The following is a 19,621-nucleotide window of genomic DNA, read 5'->3' as shown; positions in this document are numbered from 1 at the left end:
TCTGTTGCCTAAGTAAGTTGCCTCAGACTCAGAGGAATGTCTAACCATAGTTCAATTCAGAACAACCACCTTTTTTCTGCTCCCAATAATGATGCAGCCCTTTTTTTGGGGGGCAGAGAGCAGATCTTGTTAAGTGAAAGGATCTTTATATAGACAACACGTCAGAATTAATAATACTTCCATCCCAAATGCTATCCCTAAATTGCTTATTGACACAATTTTGGACATCTCCATGACACAGTAATCTCTTTGGACAAAATCAAAAACAGGATTGGATTGGGAACAGGAACTGGGTAAGGTTATAGATGATGAAGTCTGGCACGATGCTCTAATGGGCAACTCAATCTCCTCATCTCAATCACACACATAAAAACAATGGTCAGGGACACACACTCACAAACTAACACACACCAATTCACTGACACACTGGTCTGGGACTCAGCAGGACTGGGGGAAAAAGATACAGTAGAACCTCACAGGCAGCCATATGCCTCAATACTGTATCATAATCATACTCATACTTGTGCGACACAAGGCACAAGCAAGTATAACTCAGGCTACCAGTAAGACTCCCTAATCGGGAGATAAGCGACCGTTGGTCGCTTATCTCCACAAATAGGCCAAAAAATTTGTTTTACCAATTATCAAGACATACGGGCAGTTGACAGTTTGCCATGGTTACTCATTGAAGTTGAATCTCCATATATGGAGATAACCTACGCATCACACTAAGTCTGACCTCACCAGCCCATATTTGGGCATGAGCAACTTATGTCTCCATATATGGAGATATGATGACATCACACAGTCCTCAGCCGATGATGTGGCGTGATGTCATACAATACACAAACGAGCCCTACAGTATAAAGGGGCAATTCTTGCCAGGAAAGAAGCATTTCTTCGACTCAGACCTTATCGCCAGGGTTGGCTTATAGCAGCTGTCGGTAGGACCATATATGGATTCTGTTAGTGTGGATCTCCTAACAGGGCATCATCTGGGATACAATCCCTTTTATGCCCATATATGGAGATCCCTAACAGAATCCCTTTCATGCCCATATATGGAGATCCCTAACAGAATCCCTTTTATGCCCATATATGGAGATCCCTAACAGCATCCCTTTTATGCCCATATATGGAGATCACTAACAGCTAACAGAATCCCTTTTATGCCCATATATGGAGATCACTAACAGAATCCCTTTTATGCCCATATATGGAGATCCCTAACAGAATCCCTTTTATGCCCATATATGGAGATCCCTAACAGAATCCCTTTTATGCCCATATATGGAGATCCCTAACAGAATCCCTTTTATGCCCATATATGGAGATCCCTAACAGAATCCCTTTTATGCCCATATATGGAGATCCCTAACAGAATCCCTTGTATGCCCATATATGGAGATCCCTAACAGAATCCCTTTTATGCCCATATATGGAGATCCCTAACAGAATCCCTTTATGCCCATATATTATGGAGAAATCCCTGCTCTGAGTATCTGACATCAGTGTGATGTCACCTGTTTATGCCCATATATGGAGATCCCTGCTCTGCGTATCTGGTTGCTATGGTAAACAGTTGGTTGCTAGGGTAAAAAAACATGGTTGCTATGGTAAACAGTTGGTTGCTAGGGTAAACAGTTGGTTGCTAGGGTAAAACCATGGTTGCTAAGGTGGTTGCTAACGTACACTAACAAACCAGCAACAACAGACTGTTGCCACAGCAACGTACACAAAGGTTTGTGTACACATGTGGTGTGATGTCATACTGATGCGGAGATATGAGCAGGGCAAAGGTGTGACGTGTGACGTGTGACGGACGGACGGCCGGTGGAGGTTTTCATTGCGACCGTAAGGTCGCAGTTTAGTATCAAAACCTCCACCGGCCGTCCGTCCCTGAGTCACACGTCACACGTCACACGTCACACCTTTGCCCTGCTCATATCTCCGCATCAGTATGACATCACACTGCTGACATCAGTATGACATCACACCGTACACAAATGACCCCTATATAAGACCGGCATTGTCTGTCGTACATTTCGGTCAATTCCAGTGGGGATGCCATTGAAAAGTTAATCTAGTTGTACAAAGTAATCAAAGAATGGGTTGACTGGTAGGCTGGTTGACTGCTTTATCTGTGGAGAGTGTATGTCACTGAGAGTCCTTTTATAGCGATTGAAATCATGATGAGGTCACGATGAGTCATCTATGCCCAAATATAGATTTCTAGGTCAGATGGCCCATGGAGTTTGTGATGTCAAACCTAGCAACCCAATATAAACAAACCTGATGTCAGACCTGAAGTATCCTTTTATACCCATATATGGAGATACAGAGATCTCCATATATGGGCATATTAGAAAGCCCATATATGGGCATATACGGATGACATCAGGGATATCCATATATGGGCATAAAAGGGACAAGGGCTTACAGTTAAGAGATCTCCATATATGGGCATATCAGAAAGCCCATATATGTTCATATACTGATGACATCAGGAATATCCATATATGGGCATAAAAGGGACAAGGACTTACAGTTAAGAGATCTCCATCTATGGGCATAAAGGGACAAGGACTGTTACAGTAGATATAGAGATGTCCATATATGGGCATACATGAACAAGGACTGACAAACACTGAGATCTCCATATAACCTATGGGAATATAAGGGACGAGGACAATGCGTAGCATTGTGAGCTTGTAGATCTATCTATATACTAATTTTGCGGGTCAGTCAGTAGGTCAGTCAGTCAGTCAGTCAGTCAGTCAGTAAATGCTTTTCCACTACAAACCACCCACCAACAGGGGGTGGTGACGTGCGGACTGAAGTTGCAGTGTCTCTCTCTCTCTCTCTCTCTCTCTCTCTCTCTCTCTCTCTCTCTCTCTCTCTCTCATATATGTGGTTTGCCTGCATGCACGGGTCACTAATGCACCGGGTGCATTTGATGTGTCTTATCTTCCGACGGGTATGGCAAGCGCATACATCCCCATATTCTATTCACCTTATTTAGCTGTTAAATTATTTGTATCCATCAAAAAATATACACTCCTCCATGGGTTGCTCCTTACATTATGATGCTCCCACATATTCTCACACACGCACCAGTTACAGTTAATTTCTCCATAACCCACACTCTGCACATATATTGGAGCACATATCTTCAAACGGGTAAGGTCTAGTTTTCTAAATATTGTTGTACATTAAAAACTTGAAATGGGTCGTTCTGCATAGTACTTGGGATTTGTTGATGTAAATGTTCACATAGAGTGTAATAATTGGTAAAACAAACTTTTGGCCTATTTGTGGAGATAAGCGACCAACGGTCGCTTATCTCCCGATTAGGGAGTCTTACTGGTAGTAAACTGCTCCCTGACGGTCGCAATAAGGGATGGATATGCACTAGAGCTGTCCCCTCATCTATCTATAAATGCGACAAATCTCTGTCTGTCTGTCTGTTTGTTTGTAATCCGCGTATCTCGAGAACCGTTCGTCCCACCGGCTTCAGATTCGGCACGCGCGTTCCCCGCCGCCGCGCGGAGTGCAGTGCCGGGCCTCGACCCGACCCGACTCGCGGTTTTCCGAAACCGGCGCGAAACGTTCGGAATCTCCTTATGCGGAGCTGATTGTTGACATCAGGCTGTTCCAGAGGAAGCGCTGACTCATTGTGACATCACTTCATAAAAGGCTCTGACATCACGTACGCCACATGAGTCAACAAAAAATCTCTGTGAATGTTTCTTCCCACGTTCTCCATATTCGGAATCTCCTTATGCGGAGCTGATTGTTGACATCAGGCTGTTCCAGAGGAAGCGCTGACTCATTGTGACATCACTTCATAAAAGGCTCTGACATCACGTACGCCACATGAGTCAACAAAAAATCTCTGTGAATGTTTCTTCCCACGTTCTCCATATATGGGCATAAAATGAATGCCCGTATGCGGAACTGATGTCTGACATCAGAGTTTTCCGCAACCAGTACTGTGTGTGCAGAGATCTCCATATATGGGCATAAGGGGTATGGGCATAAAATGAATCCCCGAATGCGGAGCTGATGTCTGACATCAGAGTTTTCCGCAACCGGTACTGTGTGTGCAGAGATCTCCATATATGGGCATAAGGGGACAATGGCAAACAGATGGTCAAAACGGGTCCTATGACAACAGGTATATTGGGGTTTGCATTAAAGGGTGGGGACAAAGGCTAACAGAAGGCAAACAGATGGTCCAAACGGGTCCTATGACAACAGGTATATTGGGGTTTGCATTAAAGGGTGGGGACAAAGGCTAACAGATGGTCAAAACGGGTCCTATGACAACAGGTATATTGGGGTTTGCATTAAAGGGTGGAGCAGGCATAAAATGGACGCAAATAGACAGATATCTCCATATATGGGCATATGGGCATAAAATGGACCCAGAAATAAGGGGACAATGGCAAACAGATGGTCAAAACGGGTCCTATGACAACAGGTATATTGGGGTTTGCATTAAAGGGTGGGGACAAAGGCTAACAGAAGGCAAACAGATGGTCCAAACGGGTCCTATGACAACAGGTATATTGGGGTTTGCATTAAAGGGTGGGGCAGGCATAAAATGGACGCAAATAGACAGATATCTCCATATATGGGCATATGGGCATAAAATGGACCCAGAACTATATCTGCAGTGATCTCCATATATGGACATAAAATGGACGCCGACAGACAGACAGATACAGATATCTCCATATATGGGCATAAATGGACACAGGCAAACAGATGGTCAAAACGGGTCCTATGACAACAGGTATAATGGGGTTTGCATTAAAGGGCGGGGCATTCATTCTCTATTTACATCGTTCCCGAGTTGGCCAGGTCGCCGACTAGACGCTGGGCCGCCCAAAGGGCGGCCCAGCTTCTAGTAGTTAGAATACTTGATTAATCGCTTGGTCTTAGTAGAGTAGACCAACATTTGTTAGTTGTTTGGCATTGACTATGCTTTGTTCCATTCTGAATCTAGTGAAGAGGCTGGATTAATATCTTTCATTCTGACAGTCTACAACTTTCAATTATTGGAATTATGAAAAACATCACAATGTTCAGTCACTTCAGAGCTCAACCTGTAAAGGCTGTTCTCTGCATGATTGTACGATGCAAACACACTTTGACAGATTAGTTGATTCAATTCAATTCAAAAAAGCTGAAAATCCTTGGAAATGTGAACTGTGGAAATGTTTTTTTTAAATTTCGAAAAAAAATACATTTTAAAAATGTTCAAATAAAAATAACAAATTGATTAAGTCATAGGAATTTGGTCGGAAAATTCCTATGACTGTTAGTCAACTGAGAATTTCTTTACATCGTTCCCGAGTTGGCCAGGTCGCCGACTAGACGCTGGGCCGCCCGAAGGGCGGCCCAGCTTCTAGTAGTTAGAATACTTGATTAATCGCTTGGTCTTAGTAGAGTAGACCAACATTTGTTAGTTGTTTGGCATTGACTATGCTTTGTTCCATTCTGAATCTAGTGAAGAGGCTGGATTTATATCTTTCATTCTGACAGTCTACAACTTTCAATTATTGGAATTATGAAAAACATCACAATGTTCAGTCACTTCAGAGCTCAACCTGTAAAGGCTGTTCTCTGCATGATTGTACGATGCAAACACACTTTGACAGATTAGTTGATTCAATTCAATTCAAAAAAGCTGAAAATCCTTGGAAATGTGAACTGTGGAAATGTTTTTTTCAAATTTCGAAAAAAAATACATTTTAAAAATGTTCAAATAAAAATAACAAATTGATTAAGTCATAGGAATTTGGTCGGAAAATTCCTATGACTGTTAGTCAACTGAGAATTTCTTTAGTCAGGGAGGATGGCCCAAATGTGCAAAGGATCCCTCCTGAGCTACATTCTGCACTGGAGAAACAAGACAAAACAAAAAAACATGACAGCACGACAATATGAGCACAAAAGTATGCATGTGTGTGACACAACTAGAGGCGCCACACTGACAAAAGATGGCCAGGCTGAGGAATGTAATGAAAGGAGAGAACGGAGAAAGGCCACGGAATGTGTGAAAGAAGAGATCACTCTTCGACAGGATGATGGCGAGGACAAACATAACAGACCGAAAAAAAGAATCAAGAAACAAACAACATTAACCTACTTCTTGTTCAAGAAAGGTTGGACTGGGTCGACACATAGGCCTCATCTCCAGTCTCCCCCACTCAACTTCTGACAAGAGTTTACTAAGCCCATGCAGGCTGCTCCTTCACCCCAGGTGGTCGTTTTTGTGATATCATGTTTGTGACCACTGACCAGGGGTCATCGTCATGCTGGCTTGTGGTGGACATTTCTGTCAAAATGGTCACGGACATACAAAATTAGTAGAGAATAATATTACCAGAAACACATAAAGAGCTAGCCCTGAATGACCATAACAGGTCTGTAACTCTGGGAGAGTTCAAATGGAACCAAATACACTCTCAGAGTTAAGGAGGTCCTTGAAAATAAAACATTTGAGAACCACTGAAGACTTGACATTCGGTAATTATTAGGTCTTAAAATAAATAAGAACACCAGATAAAATGAAAACAAAAAAGAGTAGACAAAATTGGAACTGGAACAAATTGAGCTGATAAATTATCTCCCTCCTGTCCTGATTGAATAAAATTGGTATCCTTATCTAAAAATGTCTGTTTAATATAGAGCTTTCTTTATTCCATTTCTACCCTCCAAAAATATCACATAAGGTCTTTGCACACAGCTGCGTTTTTCAGGCCGAATATCGGAATGAATTTCGGAGTGCGTGAATAAAAAAATCAACCTCACGTTATGTCAATCACGTTTGCACACTGCCGCCCGTTTCGTATTTATTTTCGGACCAGGGTTGATTTTTCCCGATTTTCGCAGCTGTCGCACTGAGTCCCTTGCTCTCTCTTTCTTTCCTCTCTCTCTCCCTGGCCTACGGCTTTCGGATTTCCAAAACGCAACGAAAACACACAGTGCAGTGTGCAACCACCTTTACACCAACTTTAACTCATGGGATGGGATGCCCACGAGGCGTCTACACGCCAATCTCTTTGATGTCTCTGGAGGCCCACGACGCGTTTGCCGCGTTTTACAATATCTATACTGTACTGTAGTTACTGTACTTTGCTACCGCAATGAAGGATCTACCACGGTGATCAAAAACCGACAATATGGGAAAAACACTACATTTCCCAAAATGCAGTGTGGTACACGTGACCAGGATGTGCAGTCTCCCTGCAGCCAATCACAAGCTTCTGTTGCGGTATTATTGAGATCCTGCACTCTATCATCCCCTCGCACAACTCGTATCATGGATACTATTTTCACAGTAACGCGGAGATAACGTAACATGGCGGATTCTTCTCCTGGTCTAGCTTTTTCAATCACCATGTTCAATGCGCGGTCTTTTCTACCTACCGTGACAAAACGCTGTGGCCCAGGTTTGGTAAAAAGTGGTCCTGACTGAAAGAAAACATTATCGTAAAAATAAACAGGACATCCTTTTTTTTTTTTTTTTTTTTTTTTTTTTTTTTTTACTTTTGTTTATTGGGTTTTTTAACAAGCATTCATTGTATGAATCAAGAAAAAGTTATACAAATGCTTAATATATCCCCATTACTCGGATCATGGATACTATTTTCCCAGTAACGCAGAGGTACGTAACATGGCGGATTCCTCTCCTGATCTTGCTTTTTCAATCACCATGTTCAAAACGCGACCCTTTCTACCGCCCGTGAGGGACTCCTATCAATCCCTCAGATACTGTGCACATCCCCCTGGGCACATGACTAGTGTATATAAATTAAACAATATAACGTATCTCTAAGCAAAATGTTCGATTCCCAATGAAGCCGGTAGATTTCACATATGGCCCAAGTAAGTGCGTGCCACCAAAACTGTGGGAGAAGTAGCGCGGCAAAATAACGCTTACCTAGGAGGGTAAAGAAAGTCGGACAAGTACTATAGTCTGGTTGCCCTGCCCCGGCAACCACATCATAAGTCATGCTGTCTAATAAAGGGTGAAAGACAATAGCGGTCCATATATTATCAGCTGACTGACTCCATGCCAGGCTTCGGCAGTATGTTATGCCCTCCAGTTACGTAATCCATTGTGGGGTCCATGTGGTCCGTCTGACTATAGACACACACACATAACAACACATGGAGTCCTTTACCCGCGGTGGCCCCAGCGCCGCCCATTGTGTTGACCAGGACATGGCCCCGACATCCCCCTGCCCTGCAGCAAGAAGAGGCTGTTCTGGGTGGTTCCTCTGGGAGGACATGGCCTCTCATGAGACAAAAGACTTATGTTATGTAGTTACACTGCATCACCGGCTGCCATACGTCCAGTCAAAGCAGACGCGCTCGTTATGAAGGGGCTTCATCATTTAACTCAGGGGGTTCTCAATCTCAACGTTTTCAGGGCCCCCGCAATAAAGGTATTTGAACTGATAAGCCCTTGTAATTGTAGGAGTTGAGGTGTTCAATATTTGTATTGATTTTTTTCCACTTTTGTTTCCTTGACATTACATAACACCACATTCATCCTACATACCGGTATATTCCCACCCTTCCCACCTGCTACACAGTCCCACCGGGCTACTACACAAATCCCCAGGGAGCACTAAAACTCTAAGTTACAGTGCCCAGGGGTAGAAGAAAAAGAAGAAGAAGAAAGAGTGAAAGAGAGAGAGAGAGAGAGAGAGAGATAGAGAGAGAGAGAGAGAGTGAAAGAGAGAGAAAAAATGCAGAATACAATGCTTAAATTGTGGGAGTTGAGGCATTCCGTTAAGTTTGACTCTGTTCCACAGAAAAATATTGTGAAAATAGCAAATCTACAAGCTCACAATGCCTCGCAACTCAAGGCGCTTGACACTTGTAGATCAGCTTTTTTTTGTAAGTGCCTCTTTCTTGACCAGTTTTTATTGTATAGTTTGTTGATTGCTGTTGATATAGTAATGGTCTTCTTTCTTTATTTCTTTCTTTTTTTAGGTATTAAAAAGATCTTTAGAGTACTTAAATCGTCACTTCACTGTCATCCAAAATCCCCCCTTGGGGGAGGAAGGGCGCCCTTGCTGGCTTGGGGGTCCCTGGCCCCAGGTTGAGACCCATTGATTTAACTGACAGGTGATGATAGTAGCTACAGTAGCTAGCGGGTTAAACACTGCATACCAGTGTACCTGAGAATGACTAATGCATATGTATGTCACATTTTCACAACGTCAGGAAGAAAAAAAAACCTTGATGAACTAAAGTGTTGTAAATTGTGTAGATTAAGGAACAATAAAGGCTCTAGTGTATGCATGCCCCGTTAAAAGATTTGATTGAACTGGGGTATTTATGTTATGTATTAAGATTAGGCAGAGTAATGCCAGCTAAATGCAGGGCAAACTGACTACTAAGGGACTTATCACAACTTACACAAAGTGTTGTTGCAAAAGAAGACTATGTAATAACATGACGTTGTTCTTTTGTCCCACTTGCCGCTGTTACATACGATAAGTATATATAATATAGGAGCGAATTTCGGAGCATGTAAATAAAGAAATCAACCTCAGGTTATGTCTATCACGTTTGCACACTGCTGCCCGTTTCGTATTTATTTTCGGACCTCTGGGTCCCTTGCTCTCTCCATCTGACTCTCTCTCTCTCTATCCTTGCCCTGTAAAACGCATTTCGCAAAGAAAAAACGCAGCAGTGTGCAACCAGCTTTACTGTACTGCAGTGGTTTTCAACCTTTTTCATATCAAGGTCCATCATTTATTGGGCATTTGAGCCACACGGACCACCATTTGATGACATTTACTGTAGCCTCTCAGACCCAAAACGTAATGAACAAGTACAGTAGATTGACACAATTGTCACAATGTTCGCCTCTTTCTTACCTGTAATATTTGACAATTTGGACAATGTTTGTCCATTTCTTATAGATTAATGATATGTTGATAACTTTTGACGCAGTAATGTTCTTCTTTTTTTTTTTGATTTGTTTTTGGGCTTTTTATGCCTTTATTTGATAGGATAGTAGACTGACAGGAAATGGGGAGAGAGATGGGGAATGACATGCAGCAAAGGTCGTCCGGATCGGGAATTGAACCGGCGACGCCAGCAGGCATCATAGCCTAGTATGTGGTATGCGCCTTGACCACCAGGCCAGCGGGCGCCCCAGTAATGTTCTTCTTTTCTTCTTAATTTTAGAGGTCTTAAAATCTTAACGTTAGAAATACGCAGATACCCCAGGCCCGTATACACTTATGTTAGTTTCTTTACTGTCTTCCATGGTCCTATCCTATCCTTCTACTGTAAGCCTCTGTTATCACTGTACCGTGTGTGTCTTTGCACCTGTATTATTTAATACGATAAAATGTCTGCAAATGTATTATACTTGGCAGCCACAGTCATTCTAACTCTGATCAAGGATGTAAATGTGCCTCGGTTTGACGTTCGTATGATCCTACGCCAGTTTAATTTAACACAATTCTTTCTTCTTATCAGATGAAAAATGTGTGGCCCAATTCCTACAGCTATTTCACAATGTGTGAGCACAGCAGTGGCCTGTTGGTTGTTTCATAAGTGCTTTGTCATCTGTGGCTGCAGTGGGAGACTCAGTGGCCTTAATAGATGGCGCAAGAATCAAGGTCAGTTGGTGTCTGCACTTGATGCACATGCACACATGTGCACGCACGCACACACACACACACACACACACACACACACACACACACACACACACACACAAACAGATACACACAGACACACACACGTGTTCATTTAACCTCTCTGTACTACAGTAGGTTCGCTAGTAATTCCCTAAGTGCCAAATATCTTAGCCAAAAATAGCTCAATAGCTCAAAAAAGCTCACATCTGCAATTTTCATGAAATGTGGCTTGACGGCTCGGGTACCGGACCCATGGCTGTCTGCACCCTCCAAATGACTACTGTGGGGACTAGCAGGGATGGATCGCTCATAGAGAAGTAGGGTATTGGGGATTGGCTTATTTACTAAATTGGGAATATGAAGGGGTCTGGGTGGGCCTTTTCTTCTTCTTTTACTCTTTATGTTCAGTGATAGTCCTCAGATCTCATGCTATTTTTGTGTAATTATACTCTCATAGGAATACGATTTGGGGTGTCATTGTATATACCTGCCGTGAACTGTGACATTGAAATTCCAATAAAAAGATTTGAAAAGAAATGTTAGCCCCAGAATAGAGATTCTAGGGTTTGTGGTTAGGGTTAGTGGTTAAGTAGGCTATTAGGACGCAAGACAGAATGCTTTATGTTGGTTATTGTCACTTCTGTGCTGCCGTGTAGGTACGGCTGTCACAATTAATTTGTAATCGTGTAATTGTCACACAAATAATTGTCACACAAATAACGATTAACAATTACATTTTGTTTTTGGCATTGAACATTGGAACATTTTAAAACATGGAAACGATTATGATGATTATACAAAAATAATTGCGATTATGCAATAATTGTGACAGGCCTACGTGTAGGCACGATAAGTGGAGTGCCATTTTTGCTTTCAGCTCCTCTGCATTCCAAAATAGTTCTCCATTGTCTACCGTTACTATAGACAACTTAACACCAGCTGGACTGTTCTGTTCCACAGCGTATCACTAAAGTGATACTTTAACCTGAGATTTACCTGCCGTTTCACCTGGTGGGTTGTGGTTAATATTGGCACGTCTCCGAATGCCTCTTGGCCAATCAGAACAACACAAGGGTGCTGTGGGAACTACCTGTTGTATAAGCATGCCATATTATTTCCATTTAATTATATCTCAGTCTGGTCTCTTACCACATTCAGCGTAATAAGTACACTCTCTTCTCCCTCTTTAGCATAATAACCTTCTCCAGGCAAAAAGGAAGTCGACATCCTGGACAGGAACAATACGCAGAGTCTCTTTTTACGCAACGAAAAGTTTTCCAGAGGAGATCGGGAGAGAAAAAAAGGGGAGACAGAGAGAAAGTGTGAAAGAGACAGGGAGACAATGGTGGAAAAAATATACTATTTTTTTTTTGTAAAAGTATCAATACTGCAATATAGAAATGCTCTGTTAGGGCACGGTCACACCACACTTTTATTCTACCTATGAGGGCGGATTCTGCCAATGCATTTCAATGGGAATGGAGCGGTTTGCTACCATTCGCGGATTTCGGCCAAAAAAAATTGTTCCATTCTCATTGAAATGCATTGGCGGAATGGGGAATCCACTCTCATACTGTAGGTACTTTGGTGTGGGTGCAGCCTAAAAGTAAAAAAGAAAGAAAAAGAAATAGGCCTTCCTAAAAATTGTACTCAAGTACAGTAGTTGAGTATTATGTACTTAGTTACTTTACACCACTGGTGACCGTTTGTTCCTAGTGAGAATATGGACACCACCCATAGCCAATAAAAGCCAGAAGCCCTGTCCTTGTGTCTCTCCAGGTCACACACCTGACAGCACGTTGTGTGCCAGCGGGGCACTCTGTCCCCTTGTCGCCTTATCAGAGACGGTTACATAGCTTGGCTGCTTGGCACGGAGACAAGGATAGGAATGTGCATGATAAGCAACGTGAAGCAGAGGTAACAACAACAGCTCTTTTTTACAAAATATCCACTTACCAATTATGTTTTCAACAAAAGAAAATCACAGTTTTTTAAAGTGCTTGCAGATCTACTATTTTCCAAATATTTATCCCCCCAAGTCACAGGTGATTCATAAATCAGTTATTTAACACTGAAATTGTGTTTCTGAAAATACATATGTTATATTATCTTTGTGGGGTTCTCTCTCCTGATTGGATAAAATCAGCATCCCGGCCTGAAAATGTACAAAAACATATCTTGTAAGTGGCCTGGTTCCAGGGGATTGGGGAGAAGTAGTGCAAAACGAGTCGTCACGCCTACCGACGTGGTTGGTTATAGAAACAAATGAAACAAACATGGCTTCAAATATAATTTTCTTCACACACAATTTAATTTACTTTGTAGAAGCAACTGTTCAAATATCAATTATCTATTTATCTGCTGTGGGATGTCGCTGATTATTTATTGCCCTGTTGAACCAACAACTTTTATGGGCAATATGCAAACATGCACTGGTACTGCGCACGCACGCACGCACGCACGCACGCACGCACACACTCTTCATACCCATAAAAGTCAAATTAAACAGCAGTTATATAACTGCTGAAGACAATGGTGTCCGGTTATACAATCGTATATGCAGCAATATTTCCTATCATTGGGAGCTGTGGCTGCGGTATTGGGTAGAACTGATGTGCTTGATAAGGGTTGCAGTCAGAAAGGTTACATCCAGAGACCAAACACAAACCACATGATGTCACTGGGTCCTTTCCTGACAAACTCCACTATAGGAGCTTATATAAGTTAAGCTACACTTTATTGAACCCTGTGGGGTAAAACAAAAAAAAGTGTTAAATAGTTCTATATTCCCACAGTAATCATTGCTATAGACCGGGGAGCTATCATCAGTGTTGTTTAAATTAATGTATTTTGTTTACACTGGGCCGGCCCCAGGCCATACCCGGCCCGACTAGTTAGCATACATTTTAGGCCCAACCCGGCCCGAAAATGTTGGGTCGGTCGGGTATGGTCGGGTTTTGGAAAGAATTTAGTAATAAAATAATAGATTTTTTTTTTCTTTTTTCATTGAGCCCGAGGCCCTACCCGGCCGGCCCAACTAAATAGCATACATTTTATGCCCTACCCTACCCTAAATGTCGGGTCGGGTTCGGGTATGGTTGGGTTCGGGCAGAATTTGAGAACTCTAAAAAGCCCAAAAACAAAAACAAAAAAATAATAATAATAAAAAAGAATAGGGATGCTAGGGCTAATGTTAAAAAATATATATATTGTATCATACAAAGATTTGGCGGCCCCTGTACTCAGAGACACCTGTCATAGACTGTCAATAATAGGGCTCTCCAGCTCTTTAGTAAGCAGAAATACAAATGTTCAGATCGGGATACAAATTTCATCCAATCAGGGGGAGAGAGAACTCATACAGGATACAAGATAAACACGTTTAATTCGGAGTAAAACAACAGCAAACAAAATTGGAATTGTTTTTGCTTAAGGCAAGTTAAAACACCATCGCAATGGTTAATGCATGAAGAAATGAAAGGAATGTATGATGATTTCATGTCTTTATATAACTCAAAATTGTTGTTTGGCAACAGGCCTGACATTGTTGGTTAAAGGGCCAATAGGTGACTGAATTTGAGAAAGTAAGCGATCTGGGCCAATTATAAAAATTACATTTTTTTTTTTGCCAATTGAAAGAAACTATTTGACACTCAATCCTTATAATTGTGTCACATCGTTTTGTTTCTGTCGCATAGTTTAGTAAAATATCCCAGCAAAGAAGTGCCAAGTAAAGTTGACCTGGCAATGTGTGATTATTTCAGACTGGAAGACGCCGAACCTGGTTGCATTCACCTGTTGCACTAGACTGTGACACAGGTTTATTTCCACTAGGCCTTAAGGGGGCCCAAAACTATGAGCTAAGAGTAAAATGCCTGCCGTGTGAATATGGTCAATTGTCTCTCAGGTTACTCAAAAACAGATGTCATTGTAGTACAGGCTACGGTTATAGCCTTGTGGTGTACAGCTACCACACAATGGCAGCCTTCATGTGACAGACACAGAAACCTCAATCCACACACAAAATGCTCAGTCAACACACTCGCTCTCCCGCTTGCTTTGAGACACTCGAACCAGAGGCAATTATGAGAGGGGTTTGCCTCCATCTCTCGTCAACTCATTCGGCACTCTGTCAGTTGATGGATAGACCACAGGTTTTCAGACTGTTGCACCAGGGGGGGCCACAGCCCCAGGGGGTACAGTGGGGGTGACATTTGGGGGTAATTTGAAAAACGGGATAAAAAATAATCTAAATTCAAATTCAATTCATAAGTTTGTTGTGAAATTACATTTTGGGCATGTCATTTTTATTGTAAAAAAAAGGAAAAAAAGAGAAAACAATATATATTTTTCTGACTTGAGGCTACAGGTATTTGGGGTCCTTGGCAAGGAAAAGTTTGGGATCCCCTGGAATAGACGATACTTCTGAAAAGTATGGACTCAAAGTAGTCTGTGGAATGAGTTGAGAATCAATCTACCTCTGGGGATTTTGTGTAATACCGCACACGCCAGTCACACCGTTTCAAAACCATTTCAAAATCCGAGGGATCAAAAAGGTTGATCTAAACAATGTGCATATCAGTGCTGCGTATCAACTGGTGTGTTGACACTGACATATGGGCAAACCCTGTTTTGATGGGTTGGCATTCTGCCATGCCATCAAAATAGGACCCTGATGAGCTCAGCCTTTAACTTGCAGTCATATGTAACCGTTTTAAAATGTGGAGGAATTCACACATGAAAACCTCAGAGTGGGAGAGAAAATGGACACTCGGGCATCAGAATTAAATCCACACCTCCAAGCTGTCCCAATAAATCAAAATCTCTTCTGCAGTCAAGAAAGTAAATACTCCCTCAGCAGCCGAAATCTGCCATTTGTACATCATTACGCCTTCAGTCAGGGCTGCGTAGAGACAGAGCAGTACTGACTCTCACAGCAGGTATAAATCAAATATGTGTGTGTACGTGGCATGCACCACGCTCCCCTGAGATCATTATCGCCAATCACCCATTGACTGACAAATCTCATCTATGGCCTACTTCTGGTGAACACACCTATCCACATTACCTCATATTTGAGTTTGTTACACACGCACGCACGCACGCACGCACACACACACACACACACACACACACACACACACACACACACACACACACACACACAACACACACACACATTCACATACAGTACATTCTACAGAGTTACTGACCTCTGAGGAAGTGAATGGATGACAGATGCCGCGGCTCATTCAGGCATACAACCCTCCGCTGCTCTATGGCCATATGCAACGTGACATCATGTCTGCTGCTGGTCAGAGGAAGAAAGAGAGAGTGAGAGAAAAGAGACACATGAGACTTTTTAAAAAGAGATCCACGAGAGGAAAGTAGGTCACCGTTATCCTCTAATATGAAAGGGCCAGAGGATGTCCACAGAATGACAATAATCTCTTCTTTTATACCCGATATGAAGGCTTCACACAACAGCAAAACAACAAAGGAGCGTCTCGACACCCGATACGCTGGCCTGTGAACCGCAGCGCATGGCGGCAGCGGCAAGGAAAGGACCCTGTCTCCCTGTGACAGGAAACAGTGTCCTCCTGGGGCTGTGCCAGATTTGCATTGCAAAAAAACATGCACAGCACAGAGGGACTGTTTGTTTGTGGACAAACGGTGCACTTCTACCTCCCCATCATCAACCCCAAGATGGCCGCCACTGTACAACAGGTAGGGTTGGGATCCGTTTGGATTTGAACGATTCCGCTTCCTTAGAGGTTCCCTTTGACGATTCCCATATGGGGTTCCAGATGTACCCTTGGAAGTCTGTAACTCTGAGAGTGTACAAATGGAACCAAATGGAGTTCCATTCGTACAGTCTCTGAGTTCTGGTGGTCCTTGAAATAAAAAAAAAGTTTGAGAACATTTGTAATTACATAGCAGAGGTAAAGTCCTCACACCAGGTCCGACAATGTGATCAAACCGGTTCCCGAAATGGTTCCAAATGTGATGGAACTGTTCGTCTCTAAAAAGGATTACTGTACCATGACACTCGCTCAGTGTCCGTGGCAAGACTTGTCCTTGTCCGTGGCAAATTCTAGATTCTTGTTTTTACATAACATTTATAATGTTCTTATTTTGATCACAAGACCCAGGCCCATTACAGTACGACACTGATACTATGACACTATGGCACATTATGAGTCCACTAGGACAGTGGTTTATTAAACCACTGTCATTATCAAGTTACTGTTATTTTCAAGGACCACCATAAAGGGCTGTCCATACTTCGACCGAAACCGAAGATTTCCGTCAAAAGGTCCTTTTCGACCATAAAATTATGTCCCTGGGGACTTCTGAAAAGCATTAGACCGAATATGAGTTTGGAAATTTGCACGTCGGAAAACACAACTCACTGAACATTTCGGTCGAAGTCTGGAGAGGCCTTAATAACTCTCAGATTTACAGACCTGTAATGGTAATGCATGCAGGGCTAGCTCATTATGTGTTCCTTCCTGGTAATATTATCGTCCGCTCATTTGCGCGTCCGTGGCAAAAACAGAATATGGACAAAAATGTCCACCATAAGCCAGCATGGCGATGACCCCTGCACTGCATTCACTCTCCACTGAAGTGACCACTAGAGAGACAGTGATAAGATAGCAAGGCCGCGTGGGGCTCACATTGTAGATGACCTACATTCTTCCTGAACCCTGCCTTGCCTTCCATACTCACTGATGATGGTGTAAGCATCTGAGGGTAATTTATCCCTTATGCCAGGAACAAATCACCCTTTTTCTTTCTCTCCCTGCACCTCCCACTCATTCCTGCTGGACATAGAATAATGGTTACAAAACGGCGTGTGTATGGTCTTAACTTTCTTTCAGAGGGAAATCACCTGCGATTCTATCCTTAGGGTGGACTTGCTGTAAATTCCTTACAGAATTATAAGCAGTAGGGAAATTCCTATTAACCTCGATTCACTCTGTTGGCGATCGACATTAGAGACGCCCCCCAGAAATATTTGCTTGCATGGTTTCACATAAGGCTGGTTCACATTCAGTGATATCATATATGTATCCATTGATCCCATTTATTTATACGTTTAGTTGAGAGGGACAGCGCATATTGAAAAAAGTTTGTGAAACATTACTCTAGAGAAGATCATACTGAGTGCGAGAAGTCCTTGCAGCCCCCACTGTTATAAAGTGTCTGATTTGTTTGAAAAAGTTAGAGATCTTCTTGATCCTCTTGAACTACCGGTAAATATTGAATAAAGCACTTAAAAACTGTCAGGGGTGCATGCAAAAGTCAGAGTAGACGTTAAAATGACCCCTAAGTAACATGTTTGAAAGTGAAATATTCTTTTAGGTTTTATTTTTTAAATATTGTTTAAATAGCAGTGTCTCAGGTTTTGGACAGGAATTTTTGCATTGGCCTAGATTTCCAGTTGCAATATAAGCTATAGCCTGCATTCCTCGAGACATTTTGGCCGTGACTGGATACCCAAATATTGGAATAACACACTTTTAAAATGTGCATTAGCAAACATTAGCAAATTCTGACCAAATACATCTACCAAGAAGGTAGGTCATTACACACTGGATGACCCTTGACCCAGTGTTGTGAGTCAGTGAGTCAGTATTGCCACAGAACCGTGCATAGGGACTACAAACAAGGATTTAAAGCTAGACCAATAATAACAGGGTGAACAGACAGAGTAAATATGCTCTCCTCCAGCAAAACTGCCTGACAGACCTGAGACAATCTGGGGCGGCAGTGGCTCAGGGGTAGAGTGGCCGGTAGAGTGGCCAGATGGGAACCGCAAGATAGATATCAAAAACGATAGAATATGAAAGATCAGACCGATCCGTCTTCATCACATGACCAAAAAGATCATGTGTACTGTGTACCGATTTGAGTGATATTTAGATATCAGATCGGTGCAGTTATAGGTGCCAGAGATTAGCTGTACACAGACGGACGGAAGGACGGACACACACACGGGCCGACGGACGGACAGACAGACAGACAGACAGACAGGGTGCAAAACATAGTCTCGGCCATGCCTTTTGGCCTGGTGGAGACAACAACACCATTCAGACCTCAAGGGGGAGAAGCAAACTGCTTCCAACCAGACAGGCTACAGCAACGGATCACTGTTTTGGAAAATAACCTCTCACCTGGCGACTCCAACAAAAGAGTGTTGGAGTCACACTATACGGCTCCAGAGACAGTTCCAGTGTCTTTATAATTACGGTCCCACCCACGCCTGAAGGCTACAGACTCCAGTCTTCACAGTTATCATCTCATTTGTATCTCATTTTAGCTTGCATCGCCTGCGAATGCCGGCTTTGGCACAATGAGACGAACTTCTTACGGCTTAAATTGTCCTCGTCTTTTGAAATCCACATGGGGTACAGCCTAACAGTTATAATCACCACGATCAGGAGTCAAGTGATTCGTAATCTCCCCATTGTGTCGAGTCTGACACCGTGGTTAATTTAGATGGGAACAGGGGAGCGAGTCACACAATGGATACTTTTTGGTTGTTGTTATTGTTGTTTTTTTCCCCAAAGGTTTATCTGCCTCAGGCCAGGGATTAGAGCAGGAGACAGAAAGCAAGGCTGGAATGAGAGGGAGAAAGCGGAGGAGAGGTTAGACTTCAAAAAAATAAATCACAGAGAGATTAAACTTCACCAGAAAACAGCTCACTGGCTGGACTTTGTTACCTAGAAGAGCGAGGGAGAGCGAGATGCAAATGTAGTGTTGTATGTCAGGAATGTTTGCAATGAACCAAGAGTGCACTTGTTGTAGAAAGAGTATGGTCAAATACAAGCATACAGTTAACACCGGTCAGAAACAACCTGTTCCAGCTATCAAATAATATATTCTGAGATAATAGATCTAGACTACTTTCTCCTTGAAACTAAAACCTAATG

The 19,621-nt window shown here is 42.5% G+C and overlaps 1 protein-coding gene across 4 annotated transcripts in view; it reads right to left on the bottom strand.

Moving 5' to 3' along the window:
• The window catches only part of shroom1 (shroom family member 1), a 65,618-nt gene that overhangs the window by 36,092 nt on the left and 9,905 nt on the right, over positions 1-19,621 (bottom strand). For 2 of the 4 annotated variants that reach the window (XM_080749858.1, XM_080749857.1), the window contains exon 2: positions 15,896-15,993. The exons of 1 other annotated variant lie outside the window; for it this stretch is intronic. The gene's annotated coding sequence lies outside the window, so the exon portion shown is untranslated. The remainder of the gene's footprint in view (positions 1-15,895; positions 15,994-19,621) is intronic. One more of the 4 variants, XM_080749856.1, reaches the window with a different exon arrangement.

The sequence above is a fragment of the Nannobrachium achirus genome (genome assembly GCF_963921795.1).
Source record: "Nannobrachium achirus genome assembly, chromosome: 19".
Classification (NCBI taxonomy): Eukaryota; Metazoa; Chordata; class Actinopteri; order Myctophiformes; family Myctophidae; genus Nannobrachium; species Nannobrachium achirus.
The sequence above is the reverse complement of the archived record's forward strand: the minus strand, read 5'-3'. Positions and strand labels throughout refer to the sequence as shown.